The sequence below is a fragment of the Macrosteles quadrilineatus genome, unplaced genomic scaffold (genome assembly GCF_028750875.1).
Source record: "Macrosteles quadrilineatus isolate MER2022 unplaced genomic scaffold, UCM_ALF_1.0 Scaffold_16__1_contigs__length_3527350, whole genome shotgun sequence".
In the NCBI taxonomy this organism is placed as follows: Eukaryota; Metazoa; Arthropoda; class Insecta; order Hemiptera; family Cicadellidae; genus Macrosteles; species Macrosteles quadrilineatus.
In genome coordinates, this window is record NW_026542609.1 from 1,611,144 (window position 1) to 1,636,009 (window position 24,866).

Genomic DNA, 24,866 nt, shown 5'->3' on the forward strand with positions numbered 1-24,866 from the left:
TACACTTAAATTTCACTCTTTTTCACGCACCAACAAGGTGTCGTCCCCATCTCAGTTGGTAATATAGAACTGGACTTTGACAGTTGGTAGAAGCATTTATTAAACAAACCTCTAGTCTGTGATAGAAGTATCCCATTAACACGTTGAAGATTGTATCCAGATCTAGAACGAAAAATATAGTAGTTGAACTGAACTACGGGACAATTAAACAACTACCTATCGACAAAAACTACCGAATTGAAAGTGCTGATGTCAGTTAAGATTTCTGTAAAAAATACGCCAAATGTGCAACCAAGTTTAACTGAAGTGAAACCTTTATGTCACAAACTATCTCAGTACCTACCAAAACTAAGGGAGGAAATATAGCTTTATACATTTACACTTTCTGCGAGTGGCTTATTCACCCGTGTTCTTTTTGGAGGAATGTATATGCTGCAGCTGGGATATCTACTGTACCTTGCCACGACGAAGATGAACTTTCAACTGTAACATCTGATGATATTATACTTGCAACTCCAAGGCGGTCAGTAGCCCCTGCTCATCTGATCCTATGATCACGCCGTCCTTACGACCACCCAACCATCGACCAACAACCTGTGTTTTCCTTCAATTCCTCCCGTCAATAGCCTCTCATCAGCATCAACTAGACCAGTTGTTAAAACAAACTGAAGCGTAGTCACGACGAAGCCATAACTTTCCGTGAACAAGGAACGTTGAAAGGTACGTCCGTGGAGATTTATTAGTTTGCAACCGGGATCGTGGAAGAGTTAAGTGGGTGAAGTCGAATACCAAAAAATAATTTGATACTTCATATGAAACGGTTTGATAGTTTTACCAAACACTCGAATTCCCATGCCATTACATAAGAGAGATTGCAACATTGCTTTACGAGTTGAAAAATAAAAAAAATATTGTAAACTGGAAAATTGATCATTAGCGAGCTGGGTCCAAAAATCCTACCTAAAATTTGCGCCACTCAAAATATTACAAAGAAATCAATGCCCGAAGAGAAGTATGCTGATAAATGAGTTGGGAGTTAATTGCTTGAATTTATTTCGTTGATGTATTGAGCAAGTTTTAATTCAAGTCATGGTTTACGACTGAGTCAAATTTTTGTTCAAATTAAAGGGTCAAACTGTCATTGTCTTAAACGATTTAAACAGTATTAGCATTAGAAACCCATTCAGTAAAATGAAGAAAAGACCTATTACTTAGCTAAATAACTATCGGAAATAAAAAATGTGCGGTTTACATTTACTCACGCTGCATTAAACATCAGCAAACCTAAACACGTTACACCCATATTTAACTTATAACTTATAGTGTATTTAATGTTGCGTACATGTTAACGATAAGGAACGAAAGCAGTAGGCATTTATACAGTAATCTGTATGAACCTAGATTTTTCCCATACATAATTAACCCTGATAGGAAATACCCCCGCCGCAGCAAACCTGCAGACTAAGCGAATTTCCATTTGCCCGATTGGATTTTCAATTATTTGTTTGTGCTCAATATCAATAACTTAGTATAACATAAGTTAATTTGCCAAGTTTGATCAAAATATATCCGTAAACAAGCAAACAACAGTTTACTTATTCTATTCTCCATAAGAATAGCGAGGTAATTTTAAATTTACGATTTCTTGAATTTTGTCGGTGACCAATAACCGTAAAAAATCCCTTAAATAGTATACTAAATTATTTACTTTTTAAGCACTAAAGAATTGTACTAAGAGAAATTGGATTTTTTTTGTTTTGGAGGTCAAAAATGAGAAAAACCAATATTTACCCCATAAACCCCGTTCTCATAGTCTGATCATGCTGGTTTGCGAACTCATTCAAGTTTATCCTAAACGGACAAAAATTACTCACATATATCTATATATATATATATATATACATACTAATATACAAATTTGAACGAATAGTGTTTTTGGCTCAGGTCTTACCATGAGACCTACGGTAGCTACTTCCCTATAGAGAAATTCGTTACAAGGTAAAAATCAAAAACCACTTTGGATATAGACTATAGTATATTATTCATAACATTACAATAGAATAAACGCTCATCGATGAATAGTCTAAACAAAACTTTATAAACAAAAGAATCATCGTTTCTTCCCTGTATTTTTACTGTCATGGATATACTGCATAAATACAAGTAAGCAGTACTAAAGCTATCAAGATGGTACTTATACCAGGGCGGGCAGTCTACGCCTTCATAAATTGCTAAAACAATCTCCTCTGTCTCACTCATTATGATGAATAATGTTCTCTTTGTCGATCCCACACGTTTCGGCAACCTTACAAAGTTGTAACCACATCTGTCTTAGGATTTCACGGATACAGTATAACTAACTTTAAACTTACATGTTCATTGTTTAACATACTGTATTCAAACCTGTTATATTTCTCAATGGAACAAGATTCTTAAAAAAATAACCTTTGTTAAAACTTATTTAATTTGTAAATCCTCACAGTTGAAGGAGCTTAAACGTTAAACGCAGATAACTAACTTTATTGTTAATTTTCTTACATATTTAAACCTTTTAAATTGGCAATGGAACATGATTCTTTAAAAAAAACATGTAAATGCTGATGTCATTAGTATCCCAATAATTGAAAGAGTGTTTAATGGAGATAACTAGCTTTTTTATAATTAAATATTTAAACCTTTTAAATTGTTATTAGATCAATTTTCTTTAAAACAAACATATAGCCTATTTTTATTTGCAAATCTCCTTGATAACTAATAGAGTAAACAATTCAATCGACAAAAGAAAATTAAGGGGGGCTGTATCTTAATATTTGGTTTCTTGTAAAGCTTATATTCAATAAATTTCAAACCCAGAATACATAGGATAGCAAAGCAACATGATAAAGAAATAATGACATACAGCATCTCGAAAACTAAATAAATATGAATTGACTGTTGAAACAGATTCCAATTGATATAAGGTAGTTAACATTTCTGGTAAGAGAAACAACAAACTTGTCTAAAATTGAAACAGTCTTACATAAGGCAAGACACAATAGAATTGCAAGAATGAAACATTGATAACAGTTCGGTAAGACACGTCACTCAATGACATCAACTATTGCGGTCAACTCTAATGTCAAGTTGAAGGTCGAGTATTTCTAGACCGTTGCATCGTTCAAAACCTCCTTCATCTATTTGTATAACTCTTAGTGTAGGTTAAAATGTGGTGTTTATTTTAATCTACACATTTTTTAACACTCATTGTGAACCACAATTTATTTAGACCGTTTGACAAAAACGTGTACAAAATAAATCCATAGAGATAGATAAAGTACCAAAGGAATGGTTAGTAGCTGAAAATGCTGTGACATAGTAGTGTTACAAACAATACAAAAACTACAATGTCCATTCAAATTAATAGACACACTATAACTAATTTTTCTTAACGTTAAACTTCAATGATCTTAAAAGTAAACATTTTAGAAAAAATATATCAAAGGTGAGAAACATACTTCTATTGAGACGGGGTTTAACATGCGAGCAGCAACAAGTACAAAGGTAATCTTCTTACTCTGCGATTTCCCCGGATTGTGAGAATAAACCTTTCTGTGTTATCAAATGGTGGTTAAAAATGGCAAATATACTACTCAAGAAGTGTAGTTAACAATTAACAAATCAGGTATTGAAGTGTATTTTTCATATGTTAGTTTTATTATCTAGCTTAGATTGTAACTAACTTACAGTGCATTTGAAAAAAATCCATACTTCCCAAAATATGCAAAGTTTATTTTTGATAGCGAAAAAATCACTGGGGGATAGCTGTTAAATGCATATATGTATGTATTTAACTGTTTGGGTAATCTGCTAACTATATCTGTAATCTGAACTATTCGCGTAAATTAATTCAATCGCATACTTTTTTTACAAATTTGATAAATAATTTCGGGAAAACTTCTGTGCAGTGCAACCATTTCAACTTTGTTTAAACATTTTTATTGATGCTGCATATAGCCTCTAAAACTACGTGACTGTCTGTCTATCCTTTACCAAATATTTATAAACATTCTGATGGTAAAGATATAACTTGAAATGGACAATACATCACAGAGTCCATGTAGTGAATGTAGGTGCCTAAAGGGAGGTCCAAGTTTTCCCCTAATGTGTCCCAACCCTAGAATTAATTTCCGGACCCTCCCTTCTTACACGTCATTGGTCACTTGTATAAATTGCATTTTGCTTTGGGAAATATCTTGTTTGACCAGAGGATATATGGCAATGCGTATTAAAACGTGTAGAATGAATGATTCAAAATAAACAAAGTATCCTCACAGAGTACCTTTTTTAAAGCGTTGATAGTTCGGTATGTTATAATGGATGCACTTTTCAGTTTGGCTTCGTGAAAAGAGTTGGCGAATTCAACATAAATCTGTAATTAATTGACACCAGCACACTCAACCGGTGGCTCATTTCAACTACGTTTATTTTGATTCAAAAAAAGGTCTACAGCTTTGCCAAGGGGTGATATGTATACGTTAATCATGAATACTTAAGACTATAATCAATCGACCTTAACGTAGTATTACCAACTAAAGTGTGCACTCCTAATCATGACCAATGCATTGATTACTGATGGCTATATACGTTTTACTTTCTCCTCTTATATGGAGAAGGCATTTCAGTTTTTGTAGTACGTTTTGTCCCCCCCCCCCCACCTGATCCCGGAAAAGTACTTTTTAAGTAATGCCTGCATATGTGTATGGATGAGTATAGAGCTACAGACAGAATTTGTGGTTCGATTTTTATAAAATATTGTATAGGTGTTACCAAACAAATATACCTTTAGAATTTTTTTAATTTTTAAATTTTTATTTTTAATGAACACATTTTAATAAAAAATACCCCCGCCGCAGCAAACCTGCAGACTAAGCGAATTTCCATTTGACTGATTGGATTTACACTGAAATGTCTACTTAAAAATATAACATTTATTCTTGATTTAAATAGAATTAGTTTAACAAGTACTTAGGTTTGCTGCATCAGGGAGGGTAAAACTGTTTTTTTTTGTGTAAAATGTGAATAGTTAGTAAGAAATAAAAACATTTTCCAAATTTGATCAAAATATGTTCACAAACAAGCAAACTACAACAGTTTACTTATTCTCCATAAGAATAACATAGGAATTTTAAATTTACAATTTTTTTGAATTTTCTCCGTAACCATTAGGCGCATAATAACGCTTCAATATACTAAATTATTTGTTTTTTTAAGCTCTACAAAATGGTTTGGAAAGAAATTGCTAAATTTTATGTTTTTTGGGTCAAAAATGGGAAAAACCTATTTTTACCCCATAAAACCCCCCGTAAACCCCCGTTCCCATGGTCCGATCATGCTGGATCGCGAACTCGTTCGAATAAACGTACGTTTACACGTTTGTACCAAATTTCATCAAAATCGGATCATTTTTGCTCGAGTTATCGTGCTGACGGACACATATATATATATATATATATATGAATTTGAACGGATGGTGTTTTTGGCCTCTAGGGACTTCAAAACGAAAAAAAAAAATCGGTCCCGCGTCCGGGTCTTACCATGAGTACTACGGTAATAGCTTATTCCCTATATGGGAAATTCGCTAAAATGATAGACAATTAAATGTAAAATCGAATTTGTACAAAAATGGTTCGTACAAATTTAGTAAGTTATGCTCATTCCTATGACTTCAAATAAAACGGTACAAGCAAAATTATGGCTCCAAACACATTGTAACTTTTGTGATTGTCCTCATAAAATATCATAGTTACTCCCACCACTTACCATGTATAATTGTTGTATGTCAACAATCAAATAGGAGAAAGTATGTATCAGTTTGCTAACACCATTTATTTGACTTATTGCAAAAGCCTATTACTATTGCGAGGGTGACGATCCTTGGCCTGTTATTTATGTTAATCAACGTTTTACATTACTTCACGGTAATATTACTTCATCTAAACGCTGCACTGTGATGTACATTGTACACGTGACCTGGCTTGAATGCATCGAATACGACGGTGCCAATGACCTTCATATTGACTAATCAAATATTGAATTGCAACACGTTGATTTGTAATTGGCCCTCTAACACATAGAACACTCCTATACCATCGTTGTGTTATATACTTCGATGTCCTACACCTACATTATACAGTTCGGTCTATGTTAATTTTCTAAAATAAACAGTCGTATGAAATATTAATAGCTGTTAGCTATCAGACATACAAAACATCATATCATTGTGTCACAACGTCTTAATTCCCTTTGGACTCTAGAAATGTTGTAGTATAATTATTGCCTTTATTTAAAAAATAACTAATTACCGGTATTTATAAAAAGACGTAATAAAGATATCATTTAACACAATTGTTGGTCATAAAAAGGATTGTTCATAAAAGAATTTCAACCTTCACTCTTTTGAAAATCAAACCCCTAGAATAAAATTCATATATTCATGCGTGCATTCATGTAACAGTATTTACTCCACCGATATCCTCAACTTATTGTAAATGACTAAAGCCATTGTTATAAAAAATCCATTTTACCTGTACACACCTATCTCTGAAAGAGCAGGAGTAAAAAAAAATGAATTCTCTGTCTAAACCGTATTATTAGGTAAACTTATAAACCGAACTATGGCAACACTTAAAACACATTTACAATTCATAGATACATTATTTCATACATACACGGCTTAGAATACAAATTGTTACGATCTACCGAACCTCGCTCCAATCTAACTTTGACCGAATTCCATTAAGGATCAGATTAAGAAGTTTCTGCGGGATGGGTTGCGAAAGAAACTTACTTTCTTGGAAAAACTCCAGAGTTGACAAATTTATACAGACACGATGGGTCTACAAATTATTTGTTGTGTGCAGTTCATGATGAGAAGATCAGGGTCACAGGATTTAATAATCTTAGTTGAAATATTTTACTGGAATATACTTGTAATGGTAGTAACGTGTAGTACTAGTTATTTTAAACGAGACGAATGTAAATTTTAAAATATTGCTGGCAGTGCGAGATTTTCAGGTAACACGATTGATCACTTTCAAAATTATAGTAATTATATCGAATAAACATTCAGGTCAAATGGAGCCTTTCCAAACAAGTTATTTGATTGTTCCTTATCCTAAAAACAAAGTGCAACGCTGCTGTTAAATATTTTTGAAATATACGGTAGATCCAATTAACCAATTATTCACTTATCGGATGAAGCTTCAACCGCAATAAATCAAAATTAAATAGTAAAACGGGGGTTTTCATGAAGAGGGTCGCCACTACTAAAGATTACCTAGTGCAAATGAAGATTATGTAGACTATGTTAGGTTAGGTTTTGTAATCAGGTTATGGTAGGCTCTGTTACGATAGGTGATTCTGTTACGTTTAGAAAGGATGGATTTTAAATCCAGACACGACATCTAGTCTACAGTTTATTGACATGATTGGCTGAAAGAGGGACACAGAGATTATAGAGATTTAGCTAAGATTAGGTTCGAATAGGTCATGTTAGGTTAGGTTGGAAAGGGCGGATTCTAGATCTAGACTCAACATCGAGTCCAACAGTTTAGTGATTAGTTAGAAGAGGCAAAAGTTATGTGAGATTAGGTTCTAATATGTTATGTTATGTTAGGTCGGAAAGGGGTGGACTCTACAAGTCACGAAACCTTCAACAGATTAATGTTGTCTGATTTGTGGGAAGAAACACAGATTAGGGTTAGGCTCCCATAAAAAAATGTAGATAAAACTACATATTTAGTTGATTAAATATTGTATACGCATTTGCAATTACTTTTTCACATCACCTTTACTTTCGTAATGCAAATTTCAACAGTGTAAGCCATATTTAATAATTCGAGTTCTCATCTGTCACCGATCATTGAGATAGCTTCACTCCAGCTGTTCGGGCTGTTCCCACTGTCAAGTCATGTGGTGGGCCGCAACAAAGGGTGACGTCATCGCAGGCTAGGCCCGTGATCCCGATTGCTACTCGCTGTTTGGACACAAGAATCCGCGCGAGTTGCTCTCCCGCCAAACCGGTTCCCTCCAATACCACCGCCGACCTCCATACCTCACTGGCGCACTGCCGCAGACCACGGAACGGACTGAAGTGTAGACAGACTTCCTCTGTGGACCGAGGGAGTACTGGTAGGTTTGGTTCAACAAAATGTCTTAGTATACGAATCCGAATAGTTATGGTCGCCTTAAAGTCTAAAGGTTACAGGTTCGAATCCAAGCGAAAGCGAGATCGATTCTCAATTATTTAAGATGGGGACACCACCTATAACTATATGAGTGAAGGATGAGTGTGAGATGATCTGTGTAGCTTTGTTACTGACATGATCAGCTGGTTCATCAGTCACGATCATTTATTTTAATCCCAATAATCAGTAACAGCTGAGCTGGGTCCAGCAAGGAACCATAAAAAACGACTGACTTTTCTCGGAATCGAAATCCAGAAATAATATAAGTTATTTCAAACATAAAATAAAACCAATATTACACTGAATCTGTTTTATTTCCAGTTCAAGAATATCAAAACAAAAACCAAAACAAACTAAATAAGACAGCTGATAAATCTATATAATTAATACGCTACATGAAACTTTGTCGGTTGAACTCCTCCGCCATTTCTTAACCGATTTTATCCATTGACGTCTCATTGGAAAGAGCGTGTCGTGTAGATTTGCAAACTGGCCTTACATTGTTGAAAAAGTCCCTTGGGCTCTGCCCCAGTGGCTTTGAAAGTTCCCATGTTATCCTTATGGAGAACATAATTGTTTACATTTTGATCAGCTGTATAATTTAATTGCTGTTATTTATTTTTCAATTCAATGAAACGCATTGAGTACATTTATTTACTATTCGAGTATGTGTAAACATAACCCCAAGACGGATCGTGTTAGTATGGTTGTATCTAAAATTGGTGTATTTATTGTTTTTTTGTGTCGCTATGACGGATCGTGTTAGCATGATTCTAACTTAAATTTGTGCATTTATTGTTGTTTTGTTTATTTGTTGTTTTTTCTTTTAAATGCCTCCAACGCGACGAAAACGAAACATAGACAGGAGGCGTAATCGTGATAACGACCGCAGCAGAACAGTGGCGCGTAATAGGCTTAACTCATCACAGTCAGCACCTGACCCTGGACAATCTCAACTATTAGGTTACAAATGCGCCCTAACACTACCCCAAAACGACTTTTCGTTCTCAATTGGCCCTCTATCAATGACCTGTGTTGCCTGTACAGCGAGGCATTTAGAGAAGGAGAAAACCGGCCGGAATGATTTAGGTTTATCAATAACGAAGATAAACATGGTCTGAGTTACACACCGGTAATCTTTGAGTTGACTCTTTTAAACTTATTTTAAATATGACTGTTATTCGTTTTGAAATAACTCCTAGAATACTTTGCAATTGCTCGAATTCGAGCAACATGTACACTAGTAATCTATTATATTATTAAAGTGATACAATCAAATTTTATGTAAACGGTTAAGGTCATTTACCAAATAAGAATTAAGGCATATGGCACATCAAAATGAAGCTTAGAGTGTGTAGATTTGCCGAAAAGTATTGATATGGGCGAATTTCCTAAGGGCTCTGCCCCACAGGCTGATTTCCAAAGGGCTACCCCTGGCATATTTCCAAAGTTCAAATGATATAAATCAATTTAGTTCATGAAACAGCTGGTCAGTGCAATGAATTGGTGTTTGTTTATTTACTAGAAAAATGAAGATTGAGGAGGGTTATGTTTGGTTTTAAAGAAAGATAAGTTTTGTTTAAGTATTGCTCAAAGTTTTTATTTTGTAATTTATATAGTAAGCTACATGGAAAGAGGCTTGACTAATTGAAGAGTTATGGTAAAACATGTCATTCATGAAGCAGCAATATGAAGAAATTGATGCTAAGGTATGTGTCCGTATGGAGGTACATTCTTTTGGATCTATTAACATCAAAAGTAGGGGGTTTGAAAGTAGGATTACACTTTTAAATCAGTTTATATTTTCAAACTAAATCATAGAGTTGCTGTATTTTAAAACACACATCAGCACCACTTGAATAGCTCTCTAGGTCACATTTTCTTCCCGTTGCAAAGCACGGGTATAGCAGCTTGTATAAAAATTAAAATGATCTATTTAAAAAGACATTACAACCCACCATCCTCCATAAAATTAATATTGACAGCCTCCTCTGTAGGATTTCTCGAACCAAATGCAATTTTTGTTAATGGGATTTCAGTAAATGAAGCTAACAAATGTCTAGGTTAAGAATTAATAAGACCAGAGCTTGGAGTGTATCTTTACAAAAATAAACCTTTAAAAAAAATGACAGGCGTGGATAAACACAAAATTAAATAAATGTTGTAGAACCTTATTTTTTCATACTACACATTTTAGCGTTGATTATACAGCAGATTGATTTAATCAATAGTTTACTTGATAAAAACCAAAATCATTGCATATTATCACAGACATTAGAACACCCGAAATTGTCTATTCTCTGTGACAATATTTATTCAACCAACTAAAATAAAAATTAGTTAAAATAATTAAACGAGATTACTATTAAAAATAGTTAGCCTACTCCTGTGACAAATAACAACTTAAACATTAAAATTAAAATAATTTCATGAAGTAATGGAGGCAAACGAGTTTCCAATCTGAGTTTTTTGGCCGTGTAGGAAGGATCCCTTTCCCCCAAATAGCAAAAAGTAACCGCCCAACGTGGGGCTCGAACCCACGACCCTGAGATTAAGAGTCTCATGCTCTACCGACTGAGCTAGCCGGGCTTGATTCCCTCAAGAGTTTATTGAATATAAATTATAGTTTCAACATCTTACCAACACTAAATTATTTATCAAGTATAAGGCAAATCAAAGATTGTTTTAAGTAAGGTAATTTGTTATAGTAATTAATTGATGTTTTGCCTGATGCGATTTTTAAAAATATTTCTATCATGTTAGCATAGAGAAGATATCTTATTCTATGGAGATGAATGGAACGACTTTGTCCTGTGAACACGTGTTGTATTGGACGAGTTTTCAAGTGTTTAGTCAATTTACTTGGATGATTTTATTTTTCTAGACCGGTATAGGGATATTTTTCATTTCCTTATTATTGGATGGTTAATGGTCTCCTACACTGATCTGCTCTGCTCACAACATTCTTCTGCTCATTTTCTATAAATCGCAAAGGATTTAGGTTTCCCTAAGATCGGTTTACTCCAGCGACCACAGAACTAAATTAATTATGGTTTACTCCTACTGCGGAAGAACATTATTCAAAATCAAAGCATTCAAAGCGTTATTTAGTACAAAAATAATATCTCTCATCGACGATCTAGTGAGTCAGATGATGACTTGGACAAGTATAAGAAATCAATTGACTGGCGATATTAGAACCCCGTACGTACGTATTATCTACGGTGACGTCACTACTCGGTCACGTGACCTGTAACTAGACCGTCGCGACTGATAATCAGCTGATCGTCTGACCGTAGACCGCACGCCCGTTACCTGAACTCTATGTCCGCCACACCCGGTCTATGGTCTATCTATAGTACTGTGGAGCGACTATACTAGATCATACTAACCGATCAATGGTCTATACTCTATAGTTAGTACTAGCGTACTAGTGGGCGACTACACTAGATCATACTAACCAATCTATGGACTGTAGGAGTGTGGAGCGACGAAACTACTACAGATCATACTATACACATCACAAATCAATGAGCAACTCGTCGTTACCTCTAAACCGTCTCTCGTACTATAAACAAGTACGAGTATGTTAATGTAGTAATCGTCTAGTAGGATAATTACACTTCGGTCTGTATTTGAGCTGATACTTTCATTCAAACCTCAACTTTCTGGATAAATTGGACTTGATTGCAATAGAATTGATAGACATAAATGTGGAAATTTGTATGTACATTATTTAAATTTAAATGCTACCTGGACCTTTTATACCAATGCCGGTGCGGCAATTCGACGAGATTTTACGTTAAATGAACGTATAAACAATAAACAGAAAGCCTACTCTTACTTTCGCAGCCGGACATAATGATAAATGTTCTAATTTATTCAAACAAACCAGGCACACGTTATTGATGAGATAAACTAAATACAACTCATTTACATGTAAAAGAAACATGTTAATGACTTACTTATCAAATTTAACACTAACGTTGTTATTAGTCTGTTATCTAAATGCATCTGATTACACAATTTGTTTACATCGGCGTAACAAATTATGCACAACAATTTATCTACCAAAATAACCATATTCTCGTTCTGATAAATTAGTATATATGCCTGTTGTCCTTTTTGATTGTGTATCATTTTGAATCAATTTTCTAATAAAAAGATTGACAAAAACATAAATGTTTTCAAAAGTATAAAATTGTCTCTTAATCAAAATGCTTTGATATTACAAGTTTGATAAACAGACACAGCTATTTGGTATCAAACACGATCTAGCAATTCCTATATGACGCAAAAATATTTAAGGGACTGAATAAAAATTTTACTTACAATTTCACTTTGGTGCATTATATTTTGTATGCAACTTACTGTGAGACTTAACGCATCCACCAATAGGAGTCTCCATAATTACCTGAAACAAAAAAAGAAATTCCATAAGAAACTCAATAAATCACAACATGAAAACATTTATACAAGTTAATACAAGGTCAAATGTGAAATGTTTTGCGATCAAGTAATTTATAACGACTTAAGAGTAATCACTTAGACCATATTTAAATGCTCACACTACAATAAGTCTAGTAATTAATTAATTCAAACAGAAAATTCTCTCTCATTAGTACAATTACTAAATTCACGTTATTTGTACAGTAATTCGGGAAAGAAACAGCAAGATTCCAAGTTGCGTAACAAATATTCCAGACTTATTAAAAAAAGAAAATGCCAAAAACAACAAAGGAGCTAAACATAACCCCTGAGGACACCGTGTGACTTGTGTCTCTTATACAAGACCTAGCCTTGCCGCATGGGACATGTCCTTCATTGTTGAACAAAATCACTGTTCATCTACTAAATTAACTGTGTCAATTAATTGTATTAGTTATTTTAAGTTATCCGGATAAAGTCAATTCGAATAAATAGACGATACTTTTTACAATAAATATTATACTGTAACTCCTAACAATATGTAACAAAATCTTATGTATCGGTAACAGCAACCTTAATAATGTCTAATATGGTGTTTTAATGGTCCTGGCAAGAGTATCAGCTGATCTTACTGAGTTACAAAGCTATGATGAAATCATTGAACGCTCATCGTTTACATCTTCGCCACGCATTCTTCAGTGCCAGCGTCGTATAAATAGGTGTAGGCTAATCAGAAGTAGGTGTTTGCGTTATTTATAATTTTGTAACCGTGAAATAACAATTTTTCTTCCAAAAAGCTATATTTGTGGAACTGTGTGTGTGTTTCATCGTCATCGAGGTCCGCTCATACGAAATCTGGGCAATAAACCAAGAAGAGAAATCAAAGTTATATTGATTATCAATATGAATTATAGTCCACCGATATATGAATTTATAGTCTGACAATCCGTACGATAAATAAATATAAGTAATTTGATTAGTTATGTATAAGCCAAGCTAAATATAAATATGAACAAATCGTAATAAATCACTGGCCTATGGATAGTTTGAATACTGATAAAGAACCTGGTTACTAGGATCATCATGACAGTAACCAGGTAATTTAAACCTTTATCAATTGCAAATATGCATGATTTTTATTTACGTTCTTTTATACAGGGTGATTGGTACTGAGTGTGAAAAAAATATTTTGGTGTAAGTACAAAGTAAATGAAGTGTGATGATGCATATCAAATGTTCTAAGTATAAAAATTAGCTTCCAAAAAATATTTTATGTATTTCAAAAATGACCATGTTTTTAAATTTAATACAGCGATTCTCAATTACCTGTATATGGATTTGAGTAGATAATGCCATTTTCGTGTTCTACATTAAATTTTGAACAAGAATAATAGAACATGGCGGGGGATCAGTTGTAAAAACTCCATTGTAAATAGATTCAAAGATAAAAGTTAAGATGCTTGATAAAAATTTAAAAAAAAACATTGGCTAATTGCATTTGTTCACACCCTGTATACAAGAAAGTGTCCGAATAAGGTAAAGAAAACTGCGCCATTTTATAAGCTTTCCAACCATATGCTACACCATTGAGCTTTATGTCTGCTTATGTACGCTTTAGTGGTTTGAAGACTACAAAGCATGGTTAACAGACTTGGATTATTTGATATGCATCATCACACTTCATTTACTTTGTACTTACACCAACAATTTGTTGTCACACTGAGTACCAATCACCCTGTATATACAGTAGAGTTTTAAAGTTTAAAGGAAGATCTGAATGCTGCCGCAGCCCGTTGCTCGGATAAGCTAATTACTTAATTGATACGGCGGTTCTGTTGACTTCTTATCTGAACTGCTTGCTCAGTTTGCTTATCTTCTTCCAGATTGTACAGTCAATATTAGCCAGCCTCTAAGTTTGTAAGCAATAACAATATTGTTAGTTATGCTATTTTCGTCTTGTTAACGATATGTGTCATATTCGTAATCAGTGTTAAAACGTTTCCACCAATGACTTAGAAAATAATGACTCTTTAAAATTAGATATCAAAATCTGTGAACTTGTTTGCGATTTTATTATTGTAGGAGAATTAACGTTTAGTCATTAAATTAAGACATAAGAACAATTCTGCGTGTTTCAACCTGACTTTTAGTGAAGAATCTTACACTGTTAATTTCATACATGACGAATATTTAAAACTAGTAACCAAAAATCTGCAAACGTTTTTGCATACTTTGAATTCTCAGACTGTAGGAGGATTTGTTTAATCATTATATTGAGAAACAGTTATGCAAATGTTAACCTGTTTTAAGTGAAGGAGTAAAGAATTTCCCACCGCTGATTTCAAGAATGACGAATCTTTGAAAGTAGAAACTCATGAAGCGTCAACACAAGTCTTTTTAACATTTTTAGAGTTCATATAATTATTATGTCGTATAACATCAAACATAAAAAATACTAGTTTGTAGTTTTAATCCGAACCGTCACGATTTTAACAATGAAAAAGAGCAAAGGGACAAAAGAGTCCCAAAAGGAGGAAAGGCTTCCTGCAGTATTACAACGGTCACGTAGTCCTACCTCTCCTAGGAGGATTTCATCCTACTAAGGATTGATACTGCAGCCTGCATTGCTAGTAATCCCCAGCATCCTCAGTCATAAGTTTGTTAACAGTTTTTACGTGCAAGTTTTACAAGTTGAAAGCAGATTATTTTATTTAAACATGGATCGAGGTCCGTTTTAACGTCCAAAAACATTGAATGTGATAAGAGTGATTGACTAGATATAGGTTTTCTCTACCTCGTTTTCAGTTGTTAATAATCATGTTTTATAAAAATGACATAATGATCGACATAGTACGAAGTCCGCAATATTATATTATCCCATTGTTGTGTACTGATGTTGATGTCCAATTTATGTAGACAAACTGTAGCAAAATAAAAAATTTGATTTGAAAAAAAATGGCTACTCGCTTAAGTACAAAATTGCATTTTTGCCAAAATATTTTACTTTGATAGTTGATTGTATAAAAAATGCCATAGTTGACAAAACAATCTTTCCTTTTTGTTCATCAGCGTATTAGACCCAAGTTAATAATAACACACGCTGTGTGTAGCTAGAAATACGTTAATTTTCATTCGAAAACTATAGTTTTCAATTATCAATTAGTTAAGATGGGGACGCCACTATGTGCGTATTTTAACCCAAATAAGAGTGAAGGATGAGTGTAGGATGAGTGGCGCGATCTTGTAGTCTTGTTAGTGACTAAGGCCGACATGTTCCTTAGACACAGCTGTTAATTAATAGCCCATACAGCTAATGGCAACTAAGGGACCTACAGTTTATAGTGGAATCCGAACCACATTTTTCCTTGTAATTTACGAATTGGTCTAATTATCAGGATAGTACTGCGGATAGTCGTACTCACTAGTGCGGACGTTAATCCACACCAGGGAGCATCGCACCCACAGTGCATCCCTATAAATATCCACAATTCGTAGTTTGTATGATGGAACCTGTTTCTTGGCCCTCCGTTTACCTGACCACAGGCCAATGATTTAAGACCCAGGCCAGTCTTAGGTAGACCTGGGCAAGAGAGAGGTGCCATCATATAGACTATAGTGATAACATGGCAGTTGAATGTCTAGTCTTATCATAATTGAGGGCTAACAATAACTAATGTGTACAGTAGACATAATTCAACAGATATAATTCAAATTATTGTGTCCGCGACATATTTATAGCTACATTAACTTATACGATCGATAGAAATGCTACAAATTAAAATTGTTTATTCAGTAAATTACTATTTTTGACATGTTAAAATTATAGACAGAACGTGGTATATTTCAGGTACACCTCGCTGATGACACCAAAACTTCAGCGCATGGCAGGTGTTGAGGATATAACGGGAATGCTGAGACGACACACGCTGGCGCCGCTGATGACACCAGCAAGACGTGCTGACGAAGCTTACTGAGATCCAACAGTCACATCATACAATACGAGTACAAACAGTCTCACATAACTTGAGGCTTGAGGAAACGCAGAGACAGATAACTGAGACTTGTTAGATGATAGAATTGGAACCGACCCATAGTTTGTGACTGCATATGTTTATTGTGTATGCAAAAATTGATGGTTATACAATTCAAAAATTAAGTTTAGAAACAGAATAGTAATTTGTGTAACTAGTGAGCGAAGTAGCAATTTTCTGCACATGTGAGAAATGTTTATGCACGAACGAGTGTGGAAAGTTTCTTGAGTGCAGCAAAGGCACTTTGGCACTTTGCGCTTGTGTTACACATATATTTTTCCCACAGTTACTATAAAGCATAGAAATAATTACTCTTTCAAACAATAACAACACGTTTTAGGTTAGGTTATACCATTATTACTTCTCTGTGATTAAACCCAAGCGTTGAACAAAATAGGAAACACTCTACCAACTGATCGTAGTCGTAGTATTTTTAAATGGCCTATACATTACAATTTCACGGATTCAGATCTTTTCTCAAACAGTTTATTTCTTAATCTATATACCTTCATTTAAGTGCTTATTATTATGTGTTTTCAGGGTCAATTATCATTAGCAATCATTGAGATGGGGACGCCACCTAGGTGCGTATTTTAACCCAAATTTGAGTGAAGGATGGTGTGAGATGATTGTACTCTATTATAATTATCTCGTACTTCGTTTTCTTGCAATTTACATCTTAAAGCTATAGACATACATATTGGTGTTTTCTTGTATAATTAAAGGATTATTTCACTCTTAATTACAATACTACTGACATCCCAATCATACATTTATCCCTCAGTGTAACCGTAAATAATAATCACAACTATGAGAATACCGGAAATAACAATTGTATCCAATTCTCGGGTACAAAAATACCACATACTGCAGGCAAAATTTACCAAACAAAAGACAGTAATAAAGCTGCGATAAAGTGATAAAGTGCGCGAACGTGAGCGCGTTAATCGCGCAGACATCACGCTATAGCCTCCACAAGGTTGCCATTAACTTTCTAATTAAAAGTTAATTTTCGGAAACGAGGCCGTCGGGTGAAAGTGAGGGTGAATTTGCGTAATCTCGGTGGCCAGTCGGTAGCGGCATTAAAATAAATTAAAATCGGCATTTCGCCGATGATCGGGTGAATCATAATGACAGACCGTACAAGGCGCGGCGCTGCGATTGCGCAATGGTTGCAGTACAGGCAACGTACACCGTCGTGGCGTGGTGTGTTTACGAGCCGAGGTACAGTATATACGGTACGTTGTAAAAACAGCTGTTTACAGTATACTCCCTCTTATCCGGACACCTTTTAACCGGACATCGGTTTAACTGGACTACACTTGGTAGAAGTGACATCTCTTAATCCAGATAATTTTTATTAGCACATCGGTTTAACCGGCCTAGATCGGCAGGAAGTGGGCGGTACTGAAACGACTGTTCTCGTGGGAAAGATTTGAGACCAGTGATTACGTGTCTAAATACTATGCTCTCCTAATTTTAAGTCAAATACTGTATAGAGTATGCATTTAAACGGTCCGTCTTAACGAGATTTTGGGGACATCGGTTTTACCGGAAAAACTGTTATCCGGACTGGCCTCGGTCCCGAGGATCCGGATAAGAGGGAGTCTACTCACAAACCAGCTGCCAATACGAGCCGAGGTATACGGTACCTTGTAAAAACAAATACAAATCAGCTGTTTATCACAAATCAGCTGCTATCAAGTTTCTTTTACATGTAAATATCTTGTACACAAAATCTTCTTGTATGGCCGATAGTAAGTTATAACAGTTGTAACAATTGTTAATAATAATCCTTCGTAAATGATAATCATCAGTTGAAATTCACTACATTTAATTTTATTTATTTTAAGGTTGGTGCGTGGATTTTTGCACACAAACACCCCTATTATTTTTAGTTTACTTTAATTTTAAGAGAAATCTTTGTAGAGAATCTAAACAATAGTTTTTTTGCATGTCCCTCACTTAAGTCCTAAAACGCTAACATGTAGTCCAGAACAATTTTACAAATCAATTTAGACAAGGCCTAGAGGCTATTAATATTATCACAGGTATTAAAAAATCCATTGGTGATTGATGGGATTTTAACCCGAGGGCCTCGAGGACCGAAGCCCCGCGCTCTACCATGGGACCAGCTCGCAACACTGTATCAACAAATCGGTGATAGAACAGTTAAGAAATATGGTTCTCTACAAGTCAGATTTATTCTTTATTTAGGGATCTTATATTAAAACATAATAATGCATGGTTCAAGCTAAAGCAGAACTTGCAATATACAAAAAGCCTACTCCACAGAGAAAATTGTCATGTGGACATAATGTTAGGAAGACATATTATTTATTTCAATATTTATGAAAGAAATGTTCTAATTTGATCCAAGCAGTACCTATACATAATTGATATGATAAACGATATGTTTACAGCCCATTTGCATATGTAAAAGTAATTTGGTAATGGCTCACTACAACAGTTTAACAGACACTTAACACTGTTATTAGACCGTTATCTAAATGCATCAGATTAAACCGTTTGTTTAGTTCAGTCACGTAACAATGCTGCACAACATTTCCTTCACAAAAATAACAATTTTGTTCATATAAATGTATAATCATGTAACTGGTTTATAAAAACAAAACAATATTTATTTGCCTCAGAGGACTCGAAAAAGTCCATGGTTTACTTTGACCTTAGATTTAAGCATTGTAAACGAAGGTTTTGCGATTAGGCTAAACTTGATCCTTGGAAGAAGACGAGGATATAAAAATCCTGGTGAGTTGGTAAGTAAAAATAAAACACCTGATTTTCTCTCTTTAGTTTTCCATACTGGTGCAGTTTATTTTGTATGAAGTTGATATAGCCTACCCATAGTTAAGCTAAGTACCCATTAAAACTAATGTTTTTTAAATAGAAAATAAAAGTGACGTTTATTATGCAAATTTTTAATGAAAATGAAGGCAAATAGAAACTCGTTTAGTGCGCAGGTTTACCGCGGCAGGGGTATTTGATACTATGACAGTTATGATATGAAACATGCTAGAGCTCACAATGTTACAATAAGCCGTCTTATCACTTTGATTTGGGTTAAAATTTAGCGAATTCGACAAAAATCTGTTATTTAAATCAGTGCACTTGGTCGGTGACCAAATTCAACAAAGTTTATTTTTCAAACTGTCAAGAACATCAGCATGGGAATGGGATGTTGTGTGTTAGAGGTGGCTATGGGATGTAAACTTAGATCATCGAACATGGCATCACTAATCACTGTATACACCAACGGAGGCGAGATATAATGCAGTTGGCAGATCCTGAGTCCTACGTCCACTGATATAGGATATCAATCTTGTGATAACGCCACAAGGATTAGAGTGATGGAGTGGACAGCTGGGCAATAATGGACCACAACCCTCACACACACACACACACACACCTACAGTACAATCACTTGACCAGGTCCAATACCTTCACTGGAAGAGATTGTACCGCCAGCAACTAATTTATAGCCTCTGTAAGTAAGTAAGGAAGTACGTACACGTACACACTCCTTGTAGTTGTTAGTTTATTTATATATGTATAGTTGTTTTAGTAAACTAGAGTCAAAGTCTATTTATTCACAAGTAAGACAAATATATTTAACGTTTTATATTGTATCGTATCACATTGATTAGGCAATTCAGGCCCCTCCCTTAACTCCACTTTTTCTTGGACTTATATGACGTGTGAGTATGGAAAACCAATTACCTAACTAAGTTACTAAGATTGACACCAATTACAACTTTATATCCTTACATTTTGCAATCTCTTGAAGTTGGCAATTAAAAAATACATCACTAAAATTCAAATAGAAATACAGCTACAATTCAAAACGTATTGTTTAGTATATTGCAATTTACTTGGAAATAAAAGTTTTGTGGTTGAAATCAGCAGTATTTGTTCTAACCTTAATTTTATGGTGTTGCTATTTATATCTTTGTACTAATTACTTACTTCCAACCTTTACTTTAAAAATTTTAAACCATCACGTTTGGTAGTTCGAATAATGAATGCCGAAGATAGTATTTCATTCACTACTTAGTCCTCAATAACATTTTTAAGATATTTACGACTTGTAATTGTTCCTTGAAGCAAAATTAATAAATATCGTTAAAATCACATATTCATCCTTCCCAGTAGTGCTAAGCCGATCAACACAAGCTAAAAGTGAAAGTGAAAGGTTTTAGCACAAACTATTTCGAACACAAATGTGTTTGAATTATTACTTCTTTAAAACACAACAATCTTGAAGTTACGAGTCGATATTCAAAACACAACAGGCAATATTACCTTTCTCGCTTGAACTCTCCCGTCCTATTTTCACACCCGAGTAAAATCTAGTAGACATCCAACCTTAATAGGCAAAAATAATGTATTCAAATACAAATAGAAAACAGTTGATCGAACCTATCACAACAAGTTGATTTTCAAAAATATGTATATATTTAAGAAAAATCATTTATTTCCACCATATAGTAGCTGAGCTGGGTAGCCGTGTTTCGTGTTGTGAGCAGCCTGTACACGTACGAGTGTACACGGTGACCCAGGCTAGAAGCTAACCTCTGACCTCAGTATCTGGGTAAACGTTACATGACACGGCCTACCACAAGGCTGTGCTTTACCACCCACTTTCTTTATACTCCCAGTTGCACAAACAATTATTTTTAAACAAAAATTCATATAATTATGTAAATATTAAGTCAATTTGATCATTCCATTGGCCTGTCTGAGGCAGGTTAAGTGTAATGGGTCATGTGATCCCAAGTTTGCTAAGTAAAAAACTGTTTATTTCAAATTAAATTTTTTTTCTAAGAATGCTGGAATAACCCCTTAGTTGCCAAACTTTTTTGATCAAACATCAACATGTAAAATAAAATAAAATAATAATAAAATAAAATAAGAATACCTTATTTAATTTGCTATAGAGTTTATACTTCACTTGGTACCTGGTTTGAAAGTTCTGCAAAATCTTAAACCTAACGATATTCAATTCATACGTGGAAGATTACGATTAATCCCGTACAAGTTTCTATATCTCCTTTGAAAAAACGTTGCTCCCATCAAGATAATGTCTTGGGGTCGCTCAAACTAATATTTTATTCTGTGGTGATACAATTACTTAATCTTTTCCATCTAATATAATTTTATATCATTGATAAAATTACCAAAACCTAAAGCACCAAAAGAATACACCAAAATCGTATATTTTTTACAACTTTTAAAAGTTTTCCAGAAGTTTAAAAGTTATCCTTGTTGTTGATGTATCCGCGGACGAAGTTTACATTTTGCGTTCTGTTGCCAAAAACCTCCCGCAACTGTATCTTTGGTGCAAAAGTTGACAAAATAAACCAACAACACATAATTTTATTGCAATTTCTCAATTGTATAAAGCAGAAATCTTTCACATCACGCTCTTTGATTACAAGCACATTTGGTAAATAGTAATTATTGAACATACATTTTTATCTACAAAATGTATACTTAGAAAAATCTAAGCAGAATTAATACGACCCTAATGTAGTCAAATAATCAAAACATGTTTTCCCACCATGCACTGATTAAGTTAAAAGACAATGTCAGACATAACAGTTCAGTGCAGTGATTGACATTTTGTTAGGAAGGTCGAAGGTTAAGTGGAGTTCATCAGCGACTTTCAGCTCTAGCGGAAAATGCATCAATCAATTTTATCGAAAGCTTTTACTACTTTATTGGTTATGCGATCTCTTACTTTACTAGGTTATACGAAGTTGCAAAGACGACGCGAATTGAAGTTATTACAATGAGGGAAAAGTTCCTGAGAGAATCAATAATGTGATATTGTATGTTTTATAGACTTCTAATGTAATATGTGTAACTCCTTAGTAATTTCTTGAATATACAAAAATATTAAGACCACGAAATAATGTATGCTAATTAGATGGTGTACGCTTTTCAATATTGCAACCCCTTAGACCGTTTATTTCCGTCCTATTTTATTGAAATATTCTATAAAGAATCAGCTATGGCAAGTGTATGGAGGAATAGTTTGGTCCACTATACCTTTACGTGCATCGCAAGTCGCAACCAAAAAGATGTTCGAATATGCATACGTAAGCATGAGAGGTCCTTAAAAATACCAAGATTTTCATGAAATTTTGAGTGTAAACCAAATATACCTATTGGGAGGGTTGTGGAAAATAATAATCTATGCTATATTAGTACATACTCAATGGTTGTATGCTTTTGGTACGTAAAACCCTTTGTGTGCCTCGCAGCAAACCCTAATCTCCTTATTTATGGAGAACGGATTTACGTATTTAAATAATGTTCCTGTTTAAATATAAGTTTAAGCCGTTGAATATTCGTTTAGTCTGAAGGTTTGCTGCGGCGGGGTTATCGTTTATGATTGTTTTGCTTTAACTATTCCTTGTAAATATATAATTATGCATACAGTAATTTTCAATATTTTGGAACAATTATATAATGGGGTTTACAAACACAACAACCAGCAAGCATTTTGGGAAACTGTAATACGCTAATGGATACTACGTTGTGTGTAGATGAATCTCGGAGTATCATTTCAACGTTCTAAATAACCATTCCGTTGATTTCATGATCAAGATTTGAACAACTTCTGGTTGAAAATCTCTTTACTCATCATAAATACTCACAGTTACGCAAAATAATATCTTAAAAGATGTGGGTTGTGGTAAAAAAAAACTTGTATTCCAATTTGCCGGATTTATTTGACTTTTACAAGGAAACAACCATCATTTTTAAATTTAGGGCGATATTTTTGCACCATAGTAGTGTACAGTATGTAACTTCTCTGATCAATATAATTACCGAAGGCCAAAACAAAGGAAGATAATTATTATTTATGGCTATTCGTCATCGTGCGTTGTAGGAGGTTCAATCCCAGCAGTACCCAAGAGAAATTTTTGGACCACCTTCCCTCAAAAGCATTAGTGATTCTACAATCCAAAAGCCACTGGCGTAGACACTACAAAACAGACACAGTAATTAACATCAACTAGTTCACCTTCCCGCACGTGTGAAGAGTTAACATGACGTAGGGTTCATGGACCTCGGCAGTGTTGTGACGGATGTTATCACCAATGACCTTGGCGAGTCAATTAACAGATAATCCGTGAGTCAGAGATAAGCCGCTCCCCGCAAGGCCGCACACCTGCATCTTCCCACGCGACTTGGAATTTGGGCTCGGCCACGGTCGCGGAAGCTGAGGGACTATCAATAATCATAGTCGGTCGACTTGTCCAGATCAAGATAGGAAGCACCAAGGACTGATATAAGTTTTCGAGAATTAGGAAAGACCTTCAAGAGCGAGTTCTTTGTCGAAGAACATGTGGTGACCTTGAGTACTTGAGCCCTTGAAAGAATTTGAGAAGATCTTGTTCATAATTGGATTCTTCACCATGAAACTTGAGCTGATGTGCTTGTCTTCTCGATCAAGAACCAGGTCGGTTACCAACTTGAGTTCTCGACCAATATACTTGGCGTTCTTGTGCCAAACTGAGTTCATCAGTTTGGCAAGATCTTTTCTTAATTTCAGTTCTCGCGTGGATCGAGAAAGATAGTATCCCAATAGTATTGAGATAGTATCCCAACATTGCCAGTTTGAGTATCAATCAAGGAAGAACTCATTGTTTTATTTTATTTTATTTTATTGTGATTGTACTAACTCGATCAAGTAACTTTGTAAGATCATCTGCCAACTTGAATTCTTGATTCGAAACAAAAATAAACTTGATAATATGAACGAATGTAACACGTCCATTATATACAACCAAAGTGAACAAAAATACAAACTTCATTAATGTTAACGTCATCTCATTTCACACAATTACCAATTCAAATGTGATTTCACGAGAGATTCCTTCCAAGTTGTCAACACACAAGACTATGGTCATAAATCAATTAGATATCTTTTGAACAAGTTAAATAAAGGTTTATCGAAGTTACAAACAGTTTTCAACAGTTTGTTCTCAATTTATAATATACCTTAATGTCTTTCGCTTGTAATCCTCGATTGATAAAGGCTTGATAAAGATCCGTCGGACTGTTTAATTATTTGACACAGTCAAAAATCAATAAAACAAGAAAAATCTTATATTATCTCATTACGCAGTTATAAAATACACCAGAATTCATA

At 34.5% G+C, this 24,866-nt stretch overlaps 1 protein-coding gene and 1 non-coding gene across 8 annotated transcripts in view; both read right to left on the reverse strand.

Annotated features, from left to right (window-relative positions):
- Nucleotides 1-24,866, reverse strand: part of LOC129005104 (SH3 and multiple ankyrin repeat domains protein 3-like) — a 238,027-nt gene that overhangs the window by 180,314 nt on the left and 32,847 nt on the right. The window lies entirely within an intron of this gene.
- Trnak-cuu (transfer RNA lysine (anticodon CUU)) lies at nt 10,742-10,814 on the reverse strand. Its single transcript has one exon. It is a non-coding gene; the product is annotated as a tRNA-Lys (tRNA).